Genomic DNA, 22855 nt, shown 5'->3' on the forward strand with positions numbered 1-22855 from the left:
ATGGCCAGGATTGTAATTTTATGTGGTGAACACGTGAGCGGAGCGATACACGCAGTGACACGTCGCGGTGCTGTCCAATCAGACACCACTCAGTCTGTCTGATTAGTAGATCGGAAACAACTTGCTGTATAAGTCATTACACGCGATGTATGATGCTCATTTTAATATCTAAAATACATATTAGGGACGTCATAGTAATTTTTTTTGAGTAACGTGCCATTTTAGTAGATCTGGCAACCTTGCTGATGTCCGGGTCACTGTGTGTGTGTGTACTTGAGCTGCGCACTGCTGCTCCATCAGTGTTGATTCAGCCGCAGTTCAGCTCTGCTGCTCTCTTCTCACTCTGTAGTAAATATATATATATGATATTTTATAGACTAATTAATGTTAAAGATTTGATCAGTGAGATCTGAGAGTGCGGAATAAACCGGAGTGCGGCGGGAACACGGTTAAATTTTGGTGCTTTTTTTTTATTATTGTGCTTTTGCTTTTAAATTTCAGTCATTGGGAAAAAACTGCTTTAACCTAAATTAATTAACATTTATCCTATTTTTATTATTTTTTTATCTGAGTGTTTGTTCTGGAATTGCAGGACAGATCAGAAACTTGATCTTTTATCTTTATGTTGTGAAGAAAACTTGTCCGAATCTAACTTTCTTTTCTGAGGTGAAAAAAATGCTAAGCTAATTCGTATTTAGCGATAGCTAGCTTAGCATGCTAACATCCCTCCTCAGGGAAAGCACTCGGACTCGGCTACTTTCTCTCACCGCGATGCTTCTGACCTGACTGGATTTAAACATTTTTATAAAAGAAATCATTATAAAAACAAAAAGGCGAAGAACAAAAAGGTAAGATTAAATTAATACCTCATTGTATTTTTTAATCGCTATTTTCCCCCTCAGGTAGATCTGTGCGTGCGTGCGTGTGTGCGCGCGCGCGTGTGCGTGTATGTGTTTTTTCTGTGTTCTGCTTCCTTGTTGTTAGCCAGTCCATGCTAATCCTGTCAGGGTTACACCTTTTTTAGGTCGATTTTATGTTCGGGTTTAGGAGTAAATTCGTTCGGAATAGTGAGACTGGGGGTATTTCCCTATCAGAACAGGAGAAATAATGTGAACACACACACACACACTGAAGCGACTTTCTGTCTGTCATTATCTCCAGTGTGTCGCTACTATGACAGCTCTCAACATTTACCTCAGAATTCAGATTTTTTGTAAAATATGGTATAATTATGTTATTATTTTGTGTTCATTATTCATGTGCACATTATTATTATTATTATTATTATTATGATGATGATGATTATGATGATTATGGATTTATCCTAGCGCACATTCTCAATTAGATTACAGTTTATTTGCCGTCATTTCCGGTTCAGAACATATCTTGTGTGTGTATTGAGATCATATCTGTCTGTTTAAACACCACAGACTGGATCTTCTGGAACGAACAGCTTCTGTCTACACAAGGACCATTAGAAAGAGGAAAAAATCAGATCACTAAAATGAAGTCACATGCTGCAGTGTAGTTGGTGACGGTGTTAATTGTTGGTGATTGTAGGTGATTGCGGCTGTTATATCGTCACCGTTACCCACACCGTACTGATGTAAAACAAGCATTTCTCACCGTGTGGTGGTGATAATCATCTACAAAATAGTTTCACTTTTTCTATGTTTATTTGTTTTTAAGATCATAAAAAAATAAACTTGTGTTAAAGCGTCTTATCATCACATTGTTAAAAGAAAAAGAATAATTGATTTTAGCGTCACTCAGTACGTTTACATGGACAGCAGTAATCCAATATTAATTGTCTTATTCAGAGTAAGGTCAATAATTAGGTTACTGCTGTCCATGTAAACGTAGTCAATGTGACACACACAGCGATGTTCTTTTAGAAATAGTTCTACATGCTCTTTTGCTGTGATGTTTGTTGGTAAATGAGAGCTTTTAGCTGTACTCGTGCGTCGTGATGACAAACTCAGACAAACTCTACAGTAATTTAGAAAAATCTCCTCGGATCATTAATAAATATAAAAGTGAATAAAGCGTGATAAGGAACAATCCTGAAAGAGTAAAACGGTTTACTGAATAAACTCTCCACCTGTATGGTATAGACCTGTTTACGTTCTGTATTTTAAACACCAGTCTCCACGTTAAGCTCGTTAAATTAATTGTCAAGTGAAAACCTGAATTTTTTAATTTCTCATTATTCACTGCAGATCAGAAATGGATCATATTTCTACCTCATCTCAGCTTCAGCGCGAGAGATCCGGTACTTCCAGTGCTTACTGGATTCCTTTAAACAAAAACAAACATACATTCCGTTTTAATTCATGTCGCACTTTTAAAGCTTTTATTTGACTCACTGTCGCTTTTGTACACGTTATAATTCCTTCCACGGCTCTGCCCACACCAGTCGTCATTGTGCTATTAAGATTTATTTATTAATTTAGAGTTTATTAGTTCATTGTTTTATTATCCACTCCACAGCAGTTATTATTTCCTGCCTGTACATAAATGATGATATAAAGTCCAGGTGATTTAATTTGAGTCCGTTGTCAAGGAGAATCGATTCAGGAATAGCTAATAGGATGAGGGGGCTTCAGAGGGATTACAGACACTTTGTATGCTCATCCTAATGATGACTAATCCCTGCTTTCTACATCCACAGGGATAGATTACCATCACCTGTAAAACTTTAATGACATAAAATCCTTAACGTCATTAACCTTATCTCTGCTCCTTTTATCTCTGGGATGTGTCTCAGGGGTTAAAGTCCCTTCACGCATTCGACTGGTTTGTTATTGGTTGTGATTTTTGTAAAGAGATGTGTGTTGTACTCTGGAGTAGTGGTGTGGGTGGAGCAGTACCGGGAGTTTGAACCATGGTTATGATCAGGACGTTAGCTTTAGGTGTTCAGTGATGTAGGTTATGTTATAACTTAGTGTCTGTAAATCAGAGAACATGCGTCTGATTTATAAACAAAGCCATTTTGTAATCTTGTGAATTTATTTGCTGAAGTTGTTTTGTTTATAAGTTTGTTTAACGTTATCCCGTCATGCTGGACTGTGATTGGTCAGAAGGTGGTGATTAATTCTCTATAACAGCAGCTCTGACTGTAGCGCAGGTTTATATTAACACTCTCATTTATATTAATACATTATCGTTTCTATAGTAACAGATCGTTCACGGGGACGTGTAAGCTCCTCATCACTTCTGTAAGGAGAATAAATGTTTATGTAGCGTGTACGGAAGGAGTCTCCAGTGTCAGTGCTGTGTAACAGTCAGAGGTGAAGCTCTAACTTGAAGTTTTCCCAAATCTTCAGTACAGAGTTTACATTACTTTACTTTACTTTAAAGAGCGGGATGGTGAGGGAATGAGTGTTTCTAGCTGCTATAATGTAAGTGACAACAGGAAATAAGTCATTTCATGTAACTATAAACGGACAAAAAGTATGACGTGGTGGTTTTTAATAAATAGATTGTAAGTCATTGGTATGCTGTGGTGTAAGAGGAATAAAACATCTTGGGACGTGTTGTTATGGTAAAATAATCAACTTGAAGCGGCGGTACTGTTCCCACCCTCATCACCCCACCCCACACGTGCCACGTGTTATTTTACTGTAACGGCACCCCCGTGATTGATCGTGTTAATTACTGTTGACTAAGAAACAGTCTTATAATTGGAAAAACTTAGTGTTTGCCATGGAGAGTTTATTAAGAGTGATCAATCTCTCTCACACACACACACGCACGCACACACACACGAGTAGTGTTTCAGTACGATTCTAACACTTCATTGTGTTTATCATGAACATGTTTTTAGTGATGGTTCTCAGCGTGTAGCTCTGCACAGTACAGTTCGATGGGATCTACAGGCCTTACGCTCTTCACTTCCTCATCCTCTTCCTGACACACCTGCGTAGCTCTGACCCAGATGTGCACAGATGTGTCCAGTGCGAGCGTACGCCTTTCTGATGTGTAGTATAAACACCCGCCGATGTAGGACACACACCCAGAGCAGCTACTTACACACTCGCAACTGACCAGTCTCTTCTGTCTCCTGCAGTGGGCGTGGCCTGTACATATTTCATTAAGCTCACAAATGAGAGTGTATTTGTTCTAAGTGATTATGATGGAGTGTGACACACCAGTGTAATCTGCTTTAAGGTCCGTACACAGAGTTTTACATTTGTGTTATAATGACATGATAAAGTAGATGAACTTCCACAGTACAGAGACACGTGATGTATTCTGTGTCCTGACCTGATCTTCTGTCCTACACAGCATGCGCAGTGTGTTCCTGTCCTCTCATAAACGTCAGAGAGATGTGGAGAAGTATAGACTCAGGAATAACAATTGGTGAGGAAATAAAACCGGGATGAGTCATGTGATAGAAGAAGGAAAGGTGGACGGGTGTGTGGGGAATGAATCGGAAGAACCCGAGTGTGTTGTGTTTGGAGTTCATCTTTAAAATTGAAATAGATGTGAGATTTTACAAGACTTTGAGTGAATGAAGTTACGGAGCTGTAACTGGCCATGGACAAATCAATAGCTCAAAATTTCATTTCCTGTCTGTTAGCTCTGTTATTCATAGTTGTCCAGTGGACAAGAGGGATCAAGACGCAGGAGAAGAATTAAGCCCTGCTCCTTATTGTCTGTCGTTTGGTGTGCATTATGTTTAACCTTCAGAGTTGTGATGCATGTCCATACTGTTTGAGTTCAAGCCCTGGGTTCAAGCCCCAGCATCTCCAACCCTTTGAGTATTGAGGTAGTGGTAGCTCAGTGGTTAAGACATTGGACTACTGCTCAGAAGGTCATGAGTTCAAATCCCAGCACCACCAAGCTGCCATTGCCATAGGATATAATTCAGTTTTACGACCTGTCTGTCGTGTGCAAAATCCTTTTTGAAACATTTTGAAATGTCAAAATAAATGTATAAAAGTTCCAATCAGGCAATAAATATCATTATAACGCAGATATCCTAGTTAAACACCCGGTATGACCTTTACTGAACACAACGCTGTGTCATGAAGCTTCACGTCGATGGTTTTAGACATCTCACCAGCTTGAAGGAGAAAATCTCACGTGTGTCTTCTTCAGGTTTAGTTTCAGATCTAACTGATGGAACGGTGTTTACTAGGTGTTTATTATAAACGTTGTTTACTAGGTGGGTTAATTCGCTCGCACGGTTGATTGGTGTAAAATAAAGTGCGTACTACACTTCACTCTTAAACGCGTGGAGAAAAAATAAAGACACTAATCAGACTCCCTCACACGTGTGCCGTGAGAACAGAACTCCTCGCTGATGTTCTACACGCTGATCGACTGGTTCTTTACTCTCACTACACATTAATGCACTTCACTAGATCACTGTATACGCTATTACACTGCATTAGCGCACACTGTTCAGGTTAATTGTACAGTAGCAGGTTATTTACGGTAATGTGGGAGTGGTGTATGAGTCTGTGTTTAGGGTGTAACTGAAGTGATCTGAGGTGTTGTTGTCTTGTCTGTATCGTATTAAACACTGTATTCTATCAATATTTCTGACCGTCAGTGTTTTTAATAAACACGAGTTCATGAGCGTGACCCAGCAGCATTTTAAACCCAGCAGTGAGTGTGTGCAACGTTGGAAATTCTTTAATTACCCAGCGTCGCTTATTAATTGATCGTTCTTGGTCAATTAGCTGCAGCCAATATCCAATCATTTAATCGATTAACTTAAACATAAATTCATTTACTGCTTCACAGCTTCAAAAAGTTCAATGTTGGCCTATGTCCTAATAATGACTTATTTCAGGATGTAAAATATAAGGTAGGTGGTATTGGGATCAGATTATTGTATCAGCAGGACGTCAGTAATACGTTTATACAGTAATACGACTACAGGAGCAGCGAGTTTCAGGCATTCGTGTTTTCTATGAAGTTGAATGTGCCACGCGGTCACATGATCCGCTCCGTTCGCAACATGGCGTTCAAAGAGGTGCTGAGTAGAGACAGGACACTGCCTCTTATTTCACTTTTATTTTTCTCTCTCCTCTTGAAGATGCTTTCCCATGCTTTACCGAGTGTTAACCCCAGACCAGGTATATGCAGCTATAAATCCATAAAGCTCTATTTTTCGTTTTGGCGAGTCCGGAAGTGTGTAATATCTGGTGGAGGGTCGCTGATGCACACGCCGTGAGACTAAACACGTCGAGCAGGAGCCGCAGTCAGACATCTTTTATTTATTTATCTCGTCATTGTCACGGACACATGTATCCGGACTAAAACATAAAGAGTTTGATGGAAAACAGTAGGTCTGTAATTAATTTTATTAAAGGAGGACGGAGTGGCTCCTGTACAACAGGAAATGACATCAGGACGGCGTGTCAGTTTAATCCCGTCTGAATAGGGCTTTTGATTAGAGCCATCCTCTAACTGTAATGAATTACAGTCTATATATACATACAGGTTCACTTATGTCTTTACACACACGCACACACACAGTAGAGCAGAGTGGAAGTGCATTAAAGTCGTTCTCTTGCGCACTGAAAAGATTTTTCCATCTAACCTCTTCTGCGATACAATAGGGCTCCGGTAAGGAAATACGCTTCAGCTTCGTTATACCAGGCGTGCGTGCGTGCGTGCGTGTGTGTGTGTGTGTGTGTGTGTGTGTGTGTGTGTGTGTGTGTGGGGAGACGTAAGCGCTATGGAATGTTTCCATTTGTATGGAAAAGGCTGCTTCAGCTCTAAGTGCCTGTTTAAATTCACTCATACAGACGTGACCTTCCTGTGCGCTACTCTATCGGACGTGATGAGCGTAATGTAGCGTCAGGTGATGTGTCAAAAGTATATCATGATGCACAATATTCAATGTCCATTTTATTAGGAACACCTCTACCCTTGATTTCGTTCATATTCGATTATTCAACCAGGTGTCAGCAGCACAGTGTGTAAAACCGTACAGATACAGGTTAAGAGCTTCAGTAAACGTTCACATCAAACATCTGAAACATCTCAGTGGCTCTGGTGGTGGTATGGATGTTGGAGCCATGTCGGATTCCTCTTGTTGCGGTTTCTGAGCTGCATTTCTTCTCACCACGGTTGTAAAGAGTGGTTATTTGAGATGCTGTAGCTGTCAGCTCAAACTGGTCTGGCTTTATACACTGCACTTCTGCTGCTACGCTATCGGCTGATTGGATAATTGCATGAATGAGCGGAGGTTAGGGTGTTCCTAATAAAGTGGACGATGAATGTATGTAATAAACCTGAGTGGTTTCACTTTTTGGATCTAGTTCCCACTGAGGCGGCGGAGACGCTGGAAATGTTTAGAACGATTCAAATTCAGTTATGATTCTCCAGAAAAGATTCGATGCACCTGGAAAACTACAAATTCAGCTAAATTCAATTCAGTTTTAGTTTGTTTTGTTTTTATTTATAAAAAATACAGTTAATACACAAATGTGAGTAAAGGAAGGTTTTATCCAGTAGTGGAACATGTACATTAAAAACCAAAGTCTCAGAGCATTTATAAAGATGTGTTTGGGAACAGTCTGAGAATGTGTTGTTTACCTGAAACATCCCAACATACTTCATTATTATTAAAGTCTAACTTTTCAAAATCAGTGCTGTGTGTGTGTGTGTGTGTGTGTGTGTGTGTGTGTGTGTGTGTGTGTATATACACACATACACAGTACCCTCCACTAATATTGGCACCCTTGGTAGGCTGTGAAAAATTGTCTTTATTGTTGTCTTGATTGTCTTTAAGACATTTTTCCCAAATAAAACAGTGTTGTGGAGATATTTCCTGTAAAACCTTTTTATTAGTATTTATTAGTATTAGTAAAACATTACTGAAGTATTAAACAAGGAATATGTTCATTCCGAGTCAGTTACTTAACAGTGATACTCCGGAACCGTGATAATACAATATTACGATATCGATATCACTGTGTAATCATATCATATCGCTCAGCCCTATAACATGGCACTTCTGTGAATAGATCACGAACAATAATTCCTTCAAAGAAAGCTCAAATTTGTATAAAAATTCCCCCAGATCCGTTTTGTTTTTGGGAATATGTGGGAGTATTCTGGATTGAGGATCAAATCCTGAGTGTATTTGTGAATGTGAATGTGGTGGTGTTTTCCCGGACTGTCATCAGGTGGTGTTTTGTCATTCGCAGAGTTTAATTCGTACCTGTTGATCCTGTTTATCCTGATAACTCAGTTACACCGCCTTACCCTGAAACTGACACAGGAATTCCTTCTACACAGGAACACAGGTGTTTATATGAACCTATGTAAAGTCATGTTATAGTGTGTAGTTCTGAGGCCTGTTTCACCAAGCCAGTCGAACAAACTGTGTTACAGAGTAAGTTTATCAGACTAATCTTACCTGGGTTAATTAACTAACCCTAAGCGTAACAGGTTTCATGGCGCTGGTTAAGTGTTCTCAGTAAACCCAGGTTTTAACCCTGAATCAGAGTTTACTCAGCGAGCGCACGCACATAAACACCAGACGTGTGCAGAAAACAACCGACAGCGTTCAACATGGAGACAGTAGGTGTGTGTGTGTGTGTGTACACTTCTGGTTGAAGAGCAAGAGATTATTATATGGAAATATGAGTAATTTAAATCTACACGAACAACAAAACTCACACGGTTGCGGCTGCCAAACTTCGGGAACGTTACTGATTGTGTAAATACGCAAGTTTACGTTTACAGGCTCACGATGTGAATAAACTTTCAAGCCCAACATATTTCATATCATTTAATTTAATATAAATGTGAATTATTTCAATTAAATATTAATAAAATGTATATCAATTTGTGAACATGTATTCAGACAGGAATGTCACCGCGTTTAAATATGTACCACTCGTTTATATACAGTTTGGGGTACAGTAAGGGGCGTGGCTTCGACGTGTCAGATTTTTAATGTGAGGCACAAGAGTCCGGCATAGATGAACTATACTGTGTGCTGAAAATCTATATCTTTTATAGAAGGGAGGATTGTGTCTGTCCCTAAAAGTCCTTTCCCTTTGAAGTGCCCTTCATATTATTTAGGATTCCCCACAAACGGTGAAGCCTTCCCTACAAACACTAAAGGGTTAACTTTGATGCGTCGATTTATATCACATTGCTCACAGCTGATTGGTCCAAGTTGGGTTTGAGTTATCTTACGCAGAATGAAACCCGCTCCGGAGCAGGTTACCCATGTAGCGTACGTTACCATGGCGATGAAACCCACTAAAAACAGGTCCACCTTGTTGAGAACGAAAATAAATAAATAAATAGATAAATCAGTAGGACGAGTGCCATTGTTCACAAACTCGCTGCGTATCTTCCGTTTATCCGGAAGATTTTAACACAGCGTTCACTACATTGCACGTCAGAACCCTGATGAATTGAGTCCAACTGTAAAATATTAAACAGTCACGAGCTCCGTGTCTCTCAAAACGTTCCGCAGTCATCGTGGTGGTTGTCATGATCTGTGTCTGAAATCACAAACCCAAAAGTATTTACCAATCTAGAAAATCCAGAAGGTTGGTACACAGAACAGAGCTTTCTGTCAGAGTGAAGGCCAGGTGAGAGGGTTAGTGGAGGTAGATGGACATAAATCTGTCCGTTTTTATCACTGAAGTGCAACTTGGCAAATATGGTAACGCAGCGTATCAGGAGAGTGAGAAAAAACACGTAAATGACACGTACAAAATTCATTTATTAAAGCGTGGCCTGTCTAAAAGTGACTCTCGGTAATGTTTCAAAATATTATCGTGCAAAATCCGTCTTCCATATTACTGATATAAATTAACAAAATAGAAGTGTGTGTGCTTCCCTCACGGCCCCGTCTGTAAATCGATCGACCCCACGTGACCCCTGGTTTAGGAACTGTCTGGTGTAGGGTGTGTTTCACATCACTGTGGTGTTCTCTGACTCCTGACCTTCATTCTATAACGTCTAAAAATAAACATTGTTCAAATAAGTCAGCCGCAGCTTCATAAATAGGTTTAAATGTTAGTGTGTGTTTGTGTGTGTGTGTGTGTGTGTGTGTGTGTGTTCTGAGACTGAGGACACAGTGTTACTGATGGTCAGCTCTGGGCCCGTCATCATCCTGTGCTCCAGGCTGCTCTTCACTCACTCACTCACACACACACACACACACACACACACACACACACACACACACACACACACACACACACACACACACACACACACACACACACACACACTCTCACTCTCACTCTCTCTCGACTGAAATGGCGCTCGTGACGCAGCAGTACGACTTCATACTGAAACATCCAAATGACTGAGATTAAGACCTGCTCCGTATCGGATCTGTATTATCAGACCACATCACAGAAATCCCAGCGTCTGATGATAAAGGCTCAGCATCGTCCTCTGAACAGTGTCCCATCTATCCAGTAATAATAACAGAGTTAGATTTATTCCTCACATCAGCTTACACGTGTTAATAATCTGCTAACGCTTTCTCACCAAAAGAAAATCCTGTTCCTCTCTTTCTTTCTTTCTTTCTTTATTTATATATATGCTTTATTGTTTTATAAAAAACTGATCCGCTTCAGTTGAGCGTGTAAGTTTTTACTGCGTGTTTTTGGAGATTTTATGATGCGCTGTTCCATTATTGTCATTGCGAACAGAGCTTGTAGCGTTTATGTTTCTCTTCAGGTTATTCTTTACCTGGAATTTATTTTCCCTCAGTCCACGTGCTGTTGTGAGAATGACTGACGGTGTCAGGATCATGAGACGCTGCCTAACCTGAACCTGATCATCGTATGAATATTTTCACGTCGTGTCGCAGTCGAGAATCCGTACTTGTTCCTGTTGGAATCTGTAGCTGTGAGTCAGACATTATCATGCGAGTGTTTCCGTGTGTGTGTGTGTGTGTGTGTGTGTGTGTGTGTGTGTGTGTGTGTGTGTGTGTTCAGAGGTTGTTCCTGGCATGACATCAATTCAGAGGTGCCCACATTTATGGTTTATCTGCAGCTGTATGGGTTTTGACCTGTTGCTCTGGTGATACAGGAGACCCCTGTGTAAAAAAAACAAACAGATTGTACTGCTCGAAGACGCCGTGTTATCTCCTGTCTTACAGGACTGAGGCTCGTAAACTCACAGGTCAGAGGTCATCCAGATAACGTCTCTCTGAAGTGAGAGTCTCTCCTGTCTCTCTGCCTTCATTTGGGATCATTAATGAATTAAGTGTAGTGCTAACTGCGTTAGCCTGGCTAACATGCTAACTGTCTGCTTAAAAACTTCTCATTTAACCTGGATTGTGCTGTAAACTAAATATTTATACTGATACTGAAAACAACACAGGAGAAATATGTAGCTGAAAATGTAGACTTGGATAAATAAATTCACTTACTAATCTTTTTATAAATGTTTTTATACTGTATGTAAACATTTCCAGTTCCACAATTCTCCAAATTCAATTCCAGTCTTTACGGTTCATCACAGGATCGGATCTACATCGTTCTGTTTTCTTCCTCTTCCTCCTCTGATCCACCATTTTGTGCCGGTCCGATTCCGATCTTGCGTATCGGATCAGTACTTTTTTGTGTGTGTGTGTGTGTGTGTGTGTGTATGTGTGTGTATATATATATATATATATATATATATATATATATATATATATATATATATATATATATATATATATATATATATATATATATATAAAAAATATACACACTGATGACATGAGGACAGGTTAAAGTGAGATGATAGTTCTGCAGGAATGTTGATGGACCGCTTCACACCGAGGTCCGGGGTTATTGATGCACCAAGGGTTCAGACCCTCTTTACATCTGATCTGGGGTCAGTGTGCTGATTTATTTAGTTCAGGAACTTCTCTAAAGAAAATAAAATGATACAGATATATAAAATACTCTAATACCGATATAAGGATAATAAATGTACCCGTCATCTTCCTCAAACATGTACAGGTGTTAAATACATAAAAAGATGAAGTGTATTAAATAAGCGATTCGTGAACCATCATTTCTACCCACTCCTGAGCTATCTCTCTCTCTCTCTCTCTCTCTCTCTCTGTCTCACACACACTGAATTCATAATGAACTATATTTGAAATATAATTTTTATAGAAGTTTATTTCCTGTGTAAACGTTTAACCCAGGTGATGATGGTGATTTACCCAGCTTTACCCAGGTGGTGATGCTGCCTCTGTGAACCATTTAGCAGCTCATCTGTCTGTCTCTCTTGCTGTCTGTGTGACTTTTTGCTGCCATGTGCTGTGGTTTTAATCCACAACGCAGAGTCGCGCTTACACCTTCTGTGAGACTAAACACTGAATCAGCGATATCACTCTGAGAACTGCCAACACCTGCTGAGAAACACTGCTGGAAAATCTACTGAACACTCAGACACGGTGTCTGATCTCTCGTACACTTTTTGCCTCCAGGAAACACGAGAACATCAGGTTCTTGTTGAGAACAGGGTTCTGCGAGTCAGGTTCCCGACGTGTAATAAACCTGTCTGTTATTAAACATCAGAAACATCCCATTATCACGCTCACATTCACACTCAACACCCTGCCAATTCATTATTTACATTGATTTATCAAGTCTCAAAAAAGTTTCTAATAAATACATTTCTACTTGTACCACAGATAATTAAATGTAATATTGGGAATATTTTTGTTTTAGCTGAAATCTATCCTTAAAGTTTTGACTCTGGTAGCTTATTTTATTTATTAAAGAAACCTGTTATTAGTCATTGATATGGTGAAGTTTTCTGTAAAGATAAATGTGTTTCTGGAACGTGTGTGGAAGGAGTCTCCAGTGTCAGCGCTGTGTAACTGTCAGAGGTGAAGCTGGAACTTTAAGATCTTCCGGACAGAGTTTACATTACTGTTTCTCACGAGCACCACACACTGCGTTTTACTGTCTGATTAACGTGAAGAGCGGGGCGGGAGGGAGCGGGGCAGGAAAGAGAGAGAACAAGTGTTTATAGCTGCTTTAACGAAAGTGAGAACAGGAACTAACTCGTTTCAGAAACATAACTATAAATGGATAGGAAGTAAATGTTGGCGGCTGTTCTTAAAAAAATTAAAATTGGTAAGGTGCTGTGGTGTAAGAGGAATAAAACACTTAATATAATCACCTTCAGGGTGGTAACAGTAACTCTGCTCCATCTCTCTCACACACACACACACACACACACACACACACATCTAGTTGTGAGTCCTCTCTCCTCCCCTCTCTCCTCCCCTCTCTCCTCCCCTCTCTCCTCTCGTCTCCTCTCTCAGCGTCTCTGCTCAGACAGCAGAAAGCCCTGAGTTTGATTCCTCTGCCTCTGGGGGATGAGCTTGGAGCGTGTGCCGTGACCTTTCACCTGTGCTCCAGCCAACAATGTGCTGTTGCAGGATCACACACAGATCATGGAGGCTTGTGAAAATATGAGCTCTGGAATGTGTCTTTATCAGCGCTGGTGTGTTTAAGACCTAAAGCATGCGCAGTGGATTTTCCAGCCGTCCTCCCATGTGTCAGAACCGTGTTCAAGCTTTCACCCTGTTACATAAAACACGTGAACACGTGAACACGTCACAGCACTTAATCTCTGCAGTCTGGACTCCAACATACAGCACATATCAGAGTGAACAATTTCTACCCGGTGTAGGAATCACAGGGCTTGTGTTCTGCCTGTCTAACGCTCCCTTCACACGGTGACGTTCAATAACGTGTAATAAAAATAAATATAATGATGCTGTAATGAGGAACAGGTGACAGGATGTGGAGTGGCATTTCATCAACTTTATTTACAATCCCAGCTCTTACAGAATCAGTTATCACACTACAATCATATCTGACTAAATTTATCATAATGAAATGATTCCATCACATCACCTGTTAAACATTTCCCTAAATTTCACCCGAATAATAACCCAAATGTGTTGTTCTCAGGTGCCCGGGCTGCTTATTTATCCACCCCTGTTTGATGTCTCTTCATCTGCTGAGTGAGATCCTGAGACGTGGCTCATAAATGAGAAGGTAAGAGAGCTTTATGTCTTTATCCTGTGGTCTCTGTGCACAAGGGTGACTTTATAAAAGTCCTGGGTCTCCAGTTTAACCGAGAGCAGCCTCCATGTGCAGTGTTTCCCACAGGATTGTGTGAGACTCTGTCCCCCTGGGGCGGGTCCTTTGGCGGGTCCTGGGGATCATGTTTTAAAAAAAACGAGTGCTGTATTGACGCTCTTGCGCATGGACACTCAACGGACTGCCTTCATAAGAGTCATTTATTTTCGCAGCATACTGCAGTATGTAATATAACTAGTGTAAATACCCAGTATCTTTACCAGATGTTCAGCAACAGGAAGTGTTCTAGCAGTTTACTAGCTAGTCTTTGCATTATTGGGATGTAAATGGAGTAATCAAAAACTATCAACAAATAAAATCAATGACTCTCATTACGAGTGTTTCATGAAGAACAGGTACATGGAACTCCGTTAATGGTTCATCACAGTGACAGGCAGCCAATCAGAACTGATTTCTGGGAAAATTAGTTCGTTATTTGAGGTTACACTCACGCTGATTGGCCACGCCCACTGCTGACGAGAAGAAAACGTATTCACGTGAGCAGAAGCAACAGTGGAGAACAGAAGCAGCTCCTGAATATGGGGAATGATTTAACCTGTGATTTTTCCTCCTTACCCCAGAGCTTGTCATGAGGGTTTAAATCCAGCACATGACTTCTCCCCTTTCTGTTTTCCTCTCCCGTGAGCCTCAGTGACACGCTCGATGCACAGATTTGCACGGTAACGCAGCCAGGTGTTTCCCGTGCGAGACTGAGACTGCGAGACTCGGTATATCAGAGAGGTTATATTATCCTCCAGGCTCCATCACTACACATGTGCTCCACACGCTTGCTTTTACTGTGCAGCTGTTTGATGTGTGTAATAAAAAGCTGAAGGATCAGAACCGCGAGAGTCAGTGCCGTTAGCTGGATCTGTTTTAATAAACCGAGCGGTCGACTGTGCGTGTGTGCTGCTTGTACTCAACGCGCACTCGCTCTGCTCTCCACGCTCGAGTGGTCACGACCATAAGTACATGTTGTGTAAACCTTCATTCCTGAACAGGAAGTCCAAGCATACCGTGGATGTTTAGTCAGAGTGCAGTGTGTATGTGATGATCTGTTCTTTATGAAGGTTAAGCTACAGATTTTGTGTACCGGACGTTCGCTCAGGAGATCGTCTGTACGTCCTCCGAGTGGAGTTGTGTATTAGTGTGTGTGTGTGTGTGTATATAGGATTATAAAAAGATTATTAATCTGATGAGGAGGATGTGATCTCTGGTGTTTACATCCTGTTTTTTAGTTGAATGAATGAATAAGTACAGAGGTACAAATTACATATGCACCTCTGTTTTGCGCCGATTGTAAACCGGAGCTCATGGCTAGGTTTTGTGAAAAGCCCTGCCTCCGTCTGGAGTCGTCCGGTTAACCCGTTGAGGAATTCCAGACACTGAGCCGGCTCGCCCCCCACTCCCTCTCTCACTCCGTCTCTCACTCCCTCCTTCTCTCTGCTCCCCTGACTTTCCTTCCTGCAAGCTTTGTCCATCGAGCTCACATTTTCTCACACAACTGCTAGACACATTGGACATGAGGGGGAAAATCAGGTACTAGATATAGCCGTGGTCGTGTCCCAGGAGCGTCATCAGCATTATGAGTCATAACTCAGCCGGCTAGCGGAGGTCGTGAGTCGCCGAGCTCAGACATAACAGTGCATGAACACGGCCTCCGTTAGAGCCGTCGTGATTGGACTCACCAGTTTAACGCTCGCTTTAAACTCCGGCCTCTAAACTCTGTGCCTCTAAACTCTGTGCCTCTAAACTCTGTGCCTCTAAACTCTGTGCCTCTGAGATGAGAAATGTGAACCGTCAGGTTTTACATGTGAAATGTGAGTTTTCTGACAGCAGGACTGAGGAGAGGAGGAGTACAGTCTCGTGTCTCTGAGGGACGTTAGACGGGGCACAGCAGGGGGTTCCACACACACACTCCTCCACTACTGCAGGGTCGGGGCTGTGTAGTAAATACATCACATTAAACATCAGATTTCATATTTTTGATTAGACATCAGATCAGAGAGGTGTAGATCAGACTGACTCCACAGCGAAGGATCATCTGAGGAGTGATTGTTGTTTATGACCAATTTAGTGTGATACTGGTTTAGATACTGGTTCGGTGTGATAGTGGTTTAGATACTGGTTCGGTGTGATAGTGGTTTAGATACTGGTTCGGTGTGATAGTGGTTTAGATACTGGTTCGGTGTGATACTGGTTTAGATACTGGTTCGGTGTGATACTGGTTTAGATACTGGTTCGGTGTGATACTGGATAACTCTGAGGGTATTTAAGATATTTATATTTGTTTATGAGACGTGATTGGTTGTGATCATGGTGAGGAGAGAATCTGGCTGATTATGTTTAGATTTTTGCCAGAATTTGTTCACATCTCATTAACTTTCAATAAAGAAAACTTTTCAGTGTTTAGAACACACACACACACACACACACACAGATCCAGCACCATTTATGGACAAGTCAGTGATGAAAGATTTGTTTTCCTACAGGCTACATTTACAGTGCAGTTAACCCTGCGCTCTCTCGCTCTCTCTCTCAATGCAGTGCAACAATAAAAGATGACATTAGTAAATGCCCCCTTTATCCATAAACAAAACTCTTATTTATGATCTTTTAAACAGCAGTGTGGCAGCTCTTGCTCCTCCTGCTGAAGCTTTAATGAGTGATTGGTCCGTTAGTGACTCTGCGGGGTTGCCAGGTCCCGAGCGCGTTACGTAAACAGTCTGCCTTGTTGTTTTGCCGGGACTTTGGCCGCGCATCACCATGGATCTGTGAAGTGTTTTGGCAAGGCTTCGTGCTTGGCAGCGAGGTTCTACCCGGAAACTATCAGCACTTAACGGTTCTTCTCCCAGCCTGAAAGTGAGAACTGACTGAGGAGCAGTGAGCGTTCCTGAATGTCCTGAAGTCCAGCGGGTGTCCACTCTGATCGCATACGCTGTTTACTGTATCCCATGACCCTCTCTTGGCACCGACAGCTTTTCCTTTTGGGCTTTTTTTCCTCGTCCAGGCTCCTGCTGCGAGTCTTTATGGATTTAGACAGGCAGATGGCAGGCGTTTAAGTGGGACATGTTTACGGTCAGTGGGTTCACTCGAGTGAGAGACTCCCTCCCAGTCTCACACCGGACCAACACTGACGCTCCAGGGCTGTACACACGCTAGCGCCTGCCGTACTCGCCATCTGCCTACAGCCGTGCTGCCACACCAAAATTCCTCCAGAGCAGAACCAAAGTCCTCGTGCTTTCACATGGTGTCACTGCTACTGCTCACATGAAGCAATGATCAATCACAACAGCACCACACATTTCAGCAAAAGATATACTATAACTGGAACATCTGGAATTTAAAGGCATGCGTTTTAAAACCTGGGAAATTCTGGAAGACCTTTTGGAGGGGAAGTTTAGAAAACCTGTTTCCAAAGTAACATTTTAAATCTTTAATACACGTTATGCGTCATGTTTCTCCTTTTCATCTTACATTTAGTACAAATAACACATCTGAGAAATATCCGAATTTCGCCACATAATCCGTGCGTCTTCCCAATCGGACTGCTTTACTGTCATTTATTTACTTTCGGAATAAATAATTAAATAAATACAAGGACACGATAAAGGAACTGTACATTTTCCATGCTAGTGCTGTAAACTAGCAGTGCTCTGACAGTGAGAGAACACACACACACACACACACACACACACACACACACACACACACACACACACACAGAAGTGAGCACTGATTTACAGTCCTGTTTCCGGTGTGCTATGGGTCGGGTAGTACCAGTCCTCATGAGGAAGTGTGAGCGGATGATATGGGGTGGTGATGGAGGGGATGTGCACAGAGCAGATTGCATAACAACACTGCCGTATCAGTCGAATCAGTCGTATCAGTCGTGTCTGCTGCTGTGGCTGTGGACATCTCCTCCAAGGACAAACATGAAGTGAGAAGGAATCGTTGACGTCACGTGGAGAGAACACAAATCTGCTAATCATACAGCATCTTATCTACAAACTCCAGCTGCTGTACGCACGCCTGGGTACGTCTGGGTGATGCGCAGCGCTACGTCTGGGTGATACACTCTTAAACTATATCACACTTTCATACAGATATTAAACTCAAGAAGCAGCTGATTTATAAACACACTGGACACAAAAGTACAGTATACACCCGATATACTGATGATTACGTCTTTGGTAGTTTGTGGAAACGTTCAGGACGTAAACGTTACGTCGATTACAACATCGAGGACGTCGTGGCGCTGAAAGCCGAGGTGCTGCGCAAACAGACGCCGTCCACTCAATACTAATCTGAAGAAAGTTAACGAGCTAAACGCACCCGTTACAGGCAAGTCCTCAGCAGGACTAGCGTTAACTAGCTCGGTACTTGGTGTAGATCTGAGCTGAGCTTCTGTGTGTAGGTGTGTTCAGGCAATACTAATCAGTCCCTCCTGCATTTACAGGAGTTTTTTATGATTGTTGATGCTTGGTTTTGTTGCGGCTTTTTCGCTACTTGATTTGGTGAAGTCGCAATCGTATGAAATTGTTCTGCACGGTGTTGTCTTTCACAGTGACGTGTGTCGGTAAATGAGATCCTTTACCCCAGGTGCACACTGTGTGGTTTTTAATACTCCTTCTAGACTGCTGCTGGTCAGACTGTACAGACCTGATCCCTGCCGTAAGTCTCGTCATGCTGTAGGATCTCAGTCGCCAGTAATGTCGGACTGTACGACAGTCAAGACGTGAAAAACACACGCATGCACGTGAGAAGATTCGTACGGAGTAGGAGGAGCCATGCTACAGGACTGCCTCAAATCTTCTGACATGGCCTGAATTTAATCGGAGGAAAAATTTGGTCTCCTCGGCCGTTAATCCCCATCAGCTGTCAGGGAACGCGTCAAACTAGCCATCAAAGACTACAGATTTTAGTTTAGGATTATAGAAATCTTTTAGGATTCTCAAAATTTACCTCAGACGAACACGGCTTTAGCTCTACTCATGTTCGACACACGTGAATCGAAGAGAGCTTTAGCTGAATGCGTGTTGTGATGACGTCACGTGACGTATCTCGACCCAAATCTGCACAGAATCTATGGTACTTTTTTAAAAAAATTATAAAAATGGACGCTCCTCAGAATGTTGTGGAGTTTGCTTGATTTTGCGTTAACTTCTGTGATCGCAATTTAATTCTCATATCACTGATATGTATGTATATATGATAAAAAACTGCTATATATTTCAGTACAACGCTATAAAATGAGATTGACTTGAGTTGAACGCTCACAGACACCGGTGTAAATGATTTACTGTGTTAGTCTTCCATCTGAAGTCATGAATAGATCGGGTCACGGTTTCTCTGACTGCAGTGTTGTCCTGAGCAGTGGTGTGTGTGTGTGTGTGTGTGTGTGTGTGTGTGTGTGTGTGTGTGTGTGTGTGTTGAACAGAGCACAGGATAAATGTGGTGAGAGGTGTAATATTTTCTTTCCTCTCTTCCTGGTTTGGCAGACGTGCTGTTTGATTTTGTTTGATGTTTTCTTTCACGTCAGTGAGATATGATTCATATCTCCGCCTGTTCGGGTCGTGTTGTCATCTCTGTTACTCGGATATCTCTCTCTCGGTGTGTTTCTCACCGTGCTCATCATGACTAATTCCACTCTGTAATTCTGTCCTGTCAATCATCCTGAGAGAGTGAGAGCCATCACATGTCCTTACAAGACATTAAGTCACCGAGATCATCTTCCCAAACTGCTCCTGCAGCACTGTGGACGTCCGTGTGGAGAAAAACATACGACTAACTCGTTTCACCCACATTAAATGTAACTATACGGACAAATATTACAACCTATCATTTTGATGAAGAAACATTGCTGTGGTAAAAGAGGAGTAAAACACTTGGGGATGTGCGGCTAGAGGAAAATAATTGAATTAAGTCAGAAGAATAATATTTGAGATTAGTTTTATTTCTTTCCCCGCAGTAAAGTGGAATAAATTCTCACTTGATTTCATATTCCTTATAGACTGAGAATTCTCCTTCTTGCATCGTCCTAGTCTTAATGAAAATATACCGAGTCTCTTGTTTGTTCCCGATGATGAAAATAATGTTGTTTTAAAAGCAGCAAGAGTTCGTAAAAATATAACAGAAGGAAATACTCCACGTGCTCAATCAATCTTTTTAAACCCATGATTTAAAAAGGTGTTTATGAGAAAAGGTGTTTCTCAGTGTCTGGGCGAGCGTCTCGGCGTCTGGGCGAGCGTCTCGGCCGTGTGCGCTCTCTGCCGCTGATGGAGTTTCTACAAACCCATAAATTACATACGTCTCTCAGAGCCGAGCTGCTCGTCCATCCCTGTTCCTGCTCCATCCTTAGTGCTGAGGTGCGTGCGTGTGTATGCGCGTGTGTATGCGCGTGTGTATGCAAAACACCTCTAAGTTTGACTTCATTAAAAACACCAGTCTCTCCATGAATATATATGAATATGCAAATTCTGAACCCCGCCCCCACTGACCTGTTCTCCCCTCCATCACAGTTAACTGTACGATCATTAACGTGATCTCACTTAGTGATTCCATTAGCAGCCAAACTGGTCAGCATGTAATGTTGCCATGACAACCACCCTCTGTACACTGCTAACATTAGATGCGTTAGATAAGCAGGTAGAACCCCACGTTAGCGTGTGAGCCTGTTTGTGCAGTTTCCTGTGTTGAGTAACGCTGTAATACACACCAGGCGTTTGGTCTGACACTGGGAGTGTTTACATGCGCTGGCACTTTGTGTTGGAAAGAGGCGACACGGGCTCGGTTCCACGGCTGGATCCGGGGCCGAGATGAAAGGAACCCGGAGTGCTGTGTGGAAGTGTTTACGGTGTCGTGAGACTGGAGATGTTTCCCAGTACTCGTTCCACAAGCTTCTGTTTTTCCTCCACTTAATCCCCCGTCGCTGTCTTCACGATCTCGCCGCCGTCTGCCCGAGACCTGCGCTAGTGTGCTTTTGGTTATTGTCCCGGACGGACAGAGGGAGGGGGGTTTCCACCGCTCCCACGCCACACTCGGCTCCTCAGGAGCAGAAAAGCAGGAGCTTCTGTCTTGTTCACCTTGAATGGAATTAATTTGTCGGGCCTGACTTCTGTCTCGCTAAACCTTCTGTCTGTGTGTCTCACAACAAGGCGTCTCACTTCCTGCAGTACAATATGGCTCTTCTCAGCAGGCGCCTCCTGGCACCGTGTCAACGTCTCAATAACACTCAATAACACCGGAGCGGCGTTACTACTGACCGATCTCACTTCCTGTCCGTCTCTGCACCGCCACGGCCGAGCTGTTCAGTTTACTGCGTTTAGTTTAGAACACACACACACACACACACACACACACACACACACACACACTCTCTCACACACGCACAACTACAGACATCTTGTTTATTATTGCTCCCTGTCATGCATTGTATAATTGTTGCGTTATTTATGAGCGTGTCAGTCAGAGCTGAACGGAACCTCACGTCCTGTCACTCAAACTCCGATCACTGCAGCGTCGGGGAAAATAACCTGTGTGTGTCTCGGCTTGTATGAATTTGGTTCAACTTCCTGCCACCATATCCTGTCTCCGAACTATTACACACACACACCAGTTTGATGCAGTCAGTGGTACAGTGTGAGGTTTAATGCCTTTAATGAGTTTTGGATTATAAGTGATAATTTCCTGTCTCCAAAAAATGGTTCCTCACATTTACACAGAAAAACAAAGTGGTTCATTTCTTCTTTTTATTGTTTTAATTACAGTGAAATTAATCCAGCACACTTTTCTGCCATGATGTTAGAGTTGTTGTGTCGAAACTTTTGTTTCCAAACAGTCTCTGAGCGAGAGAGCGTGAGTACAGATGACAGGATTTCCACACTCGCAGGCCGACTCTGTGTGTGTTGTGTTATTTGTTGCTTGGAGTTGACTCTAATCGGAGGTGTCCAGATCAGTAGTCTGTGTTCAGGACCAGTGTATGCGTTTACTCATTTTATTCAGTTCAGTGTTATGTGTGTAGAGTTTTTAACGGTAAACATTGTCCCAAAGCAGCGTTACAGAAATATATAAATTCCGAATATAAATTTTAAATGAAAGCCGGAGGACACGGTGGTGAGGGGAAACTCACCATTTATCTGCTTCTTTACCTGAACGTGAGCAGTTGTAGGTTCAGGACTCAGTAGTGTCAGTAACAGGGCTTGAACTCACAACATTCTGAGCAGTCGCTCCAAGCTGCAACCACTGAGACGCAACTTCCCAGTAGCGGTTGATATCATCATCACTAGAAGTTTTTGTTTGTTTATTTAAAATTCACTCGTCCAGCAACCAGAGAAAGGAAAACTCTCCTCTGCGTTCTCTTCAGTAAAATACAACCGTTCACTGGAAGTGTTTAAGATCGCAGATTCGAATCTCGATGATGCCACAGTTGTCTGTAGCCAGAAGTCAAGGAGAGCAAAATTGTCCATGCTTTCTGGGTGGGAGGGGCATACTGTCCCCTGTCAATCACAGTGACTCTAGCCAATCATGAGCGTCTGTGAGCTGAGGTATGCAGAAGAGGGTGGATAGCTCTTTCCTCTGAGACACATGAAGCAGCGTTAGTCTTCACCCTCCCTGTTCTGTGTGGTTCTTGAGAAGTGGATAGCTCACATTGCCTTATGGGTAATGCATGTGTCGTCATGGAGATCTCGTATCTCGTAGTGTTGCATTAATCATGCAGTGTAGTGTCTCCTTTACCGTCTCTCCTGCAA

The 22855-nt window shown here is 42.2% G+C and overlaps 1 protein-coding gene across 3 annotated transcripts in view; it reads left to right on the forward strand.

Moving 5' to 3' along the window:
• Positions 1 to 283: 283 nt before the first annotated feature.
• Positions 284 to 22855, forward strand: part of erbin (erbb2 interacting protein) — a 65854-nt gene continuing 43282 nt past the window's right edge. For 2 of the 3 annotated variants that reach the window (XM_017488667.3, XM_017488669.3), the window contains exons 1-2: positions 284 to 848; positions 13935 to 14021. The gene's annotated coding sequence lies outside the window, so the exon portion shown is untranslated. The remainder of the gene's footprint in view (positions 849 to 13934; positions 14022 to 22855) is intronic. The other variant, XM_017488668.3, reaches the window with a different exon arrangement.

The sequence above is a fragment of the Ictalurus punctatus genome, chromosome 16 (genome assembly GCF_001660625.3).
Source record: "Ictalurus punctatus breed USDA103 chromosome 16, Coco_2.0, whole genome shotgun sequence".
Classification (NCBI taxonomy): domain Eukaryota; kingdom Metazoa; phylum Chordata; class Actinopteri; order Siluriformes; family Ictaluridae; genus Ictalurus; species Ictalurus punctatus.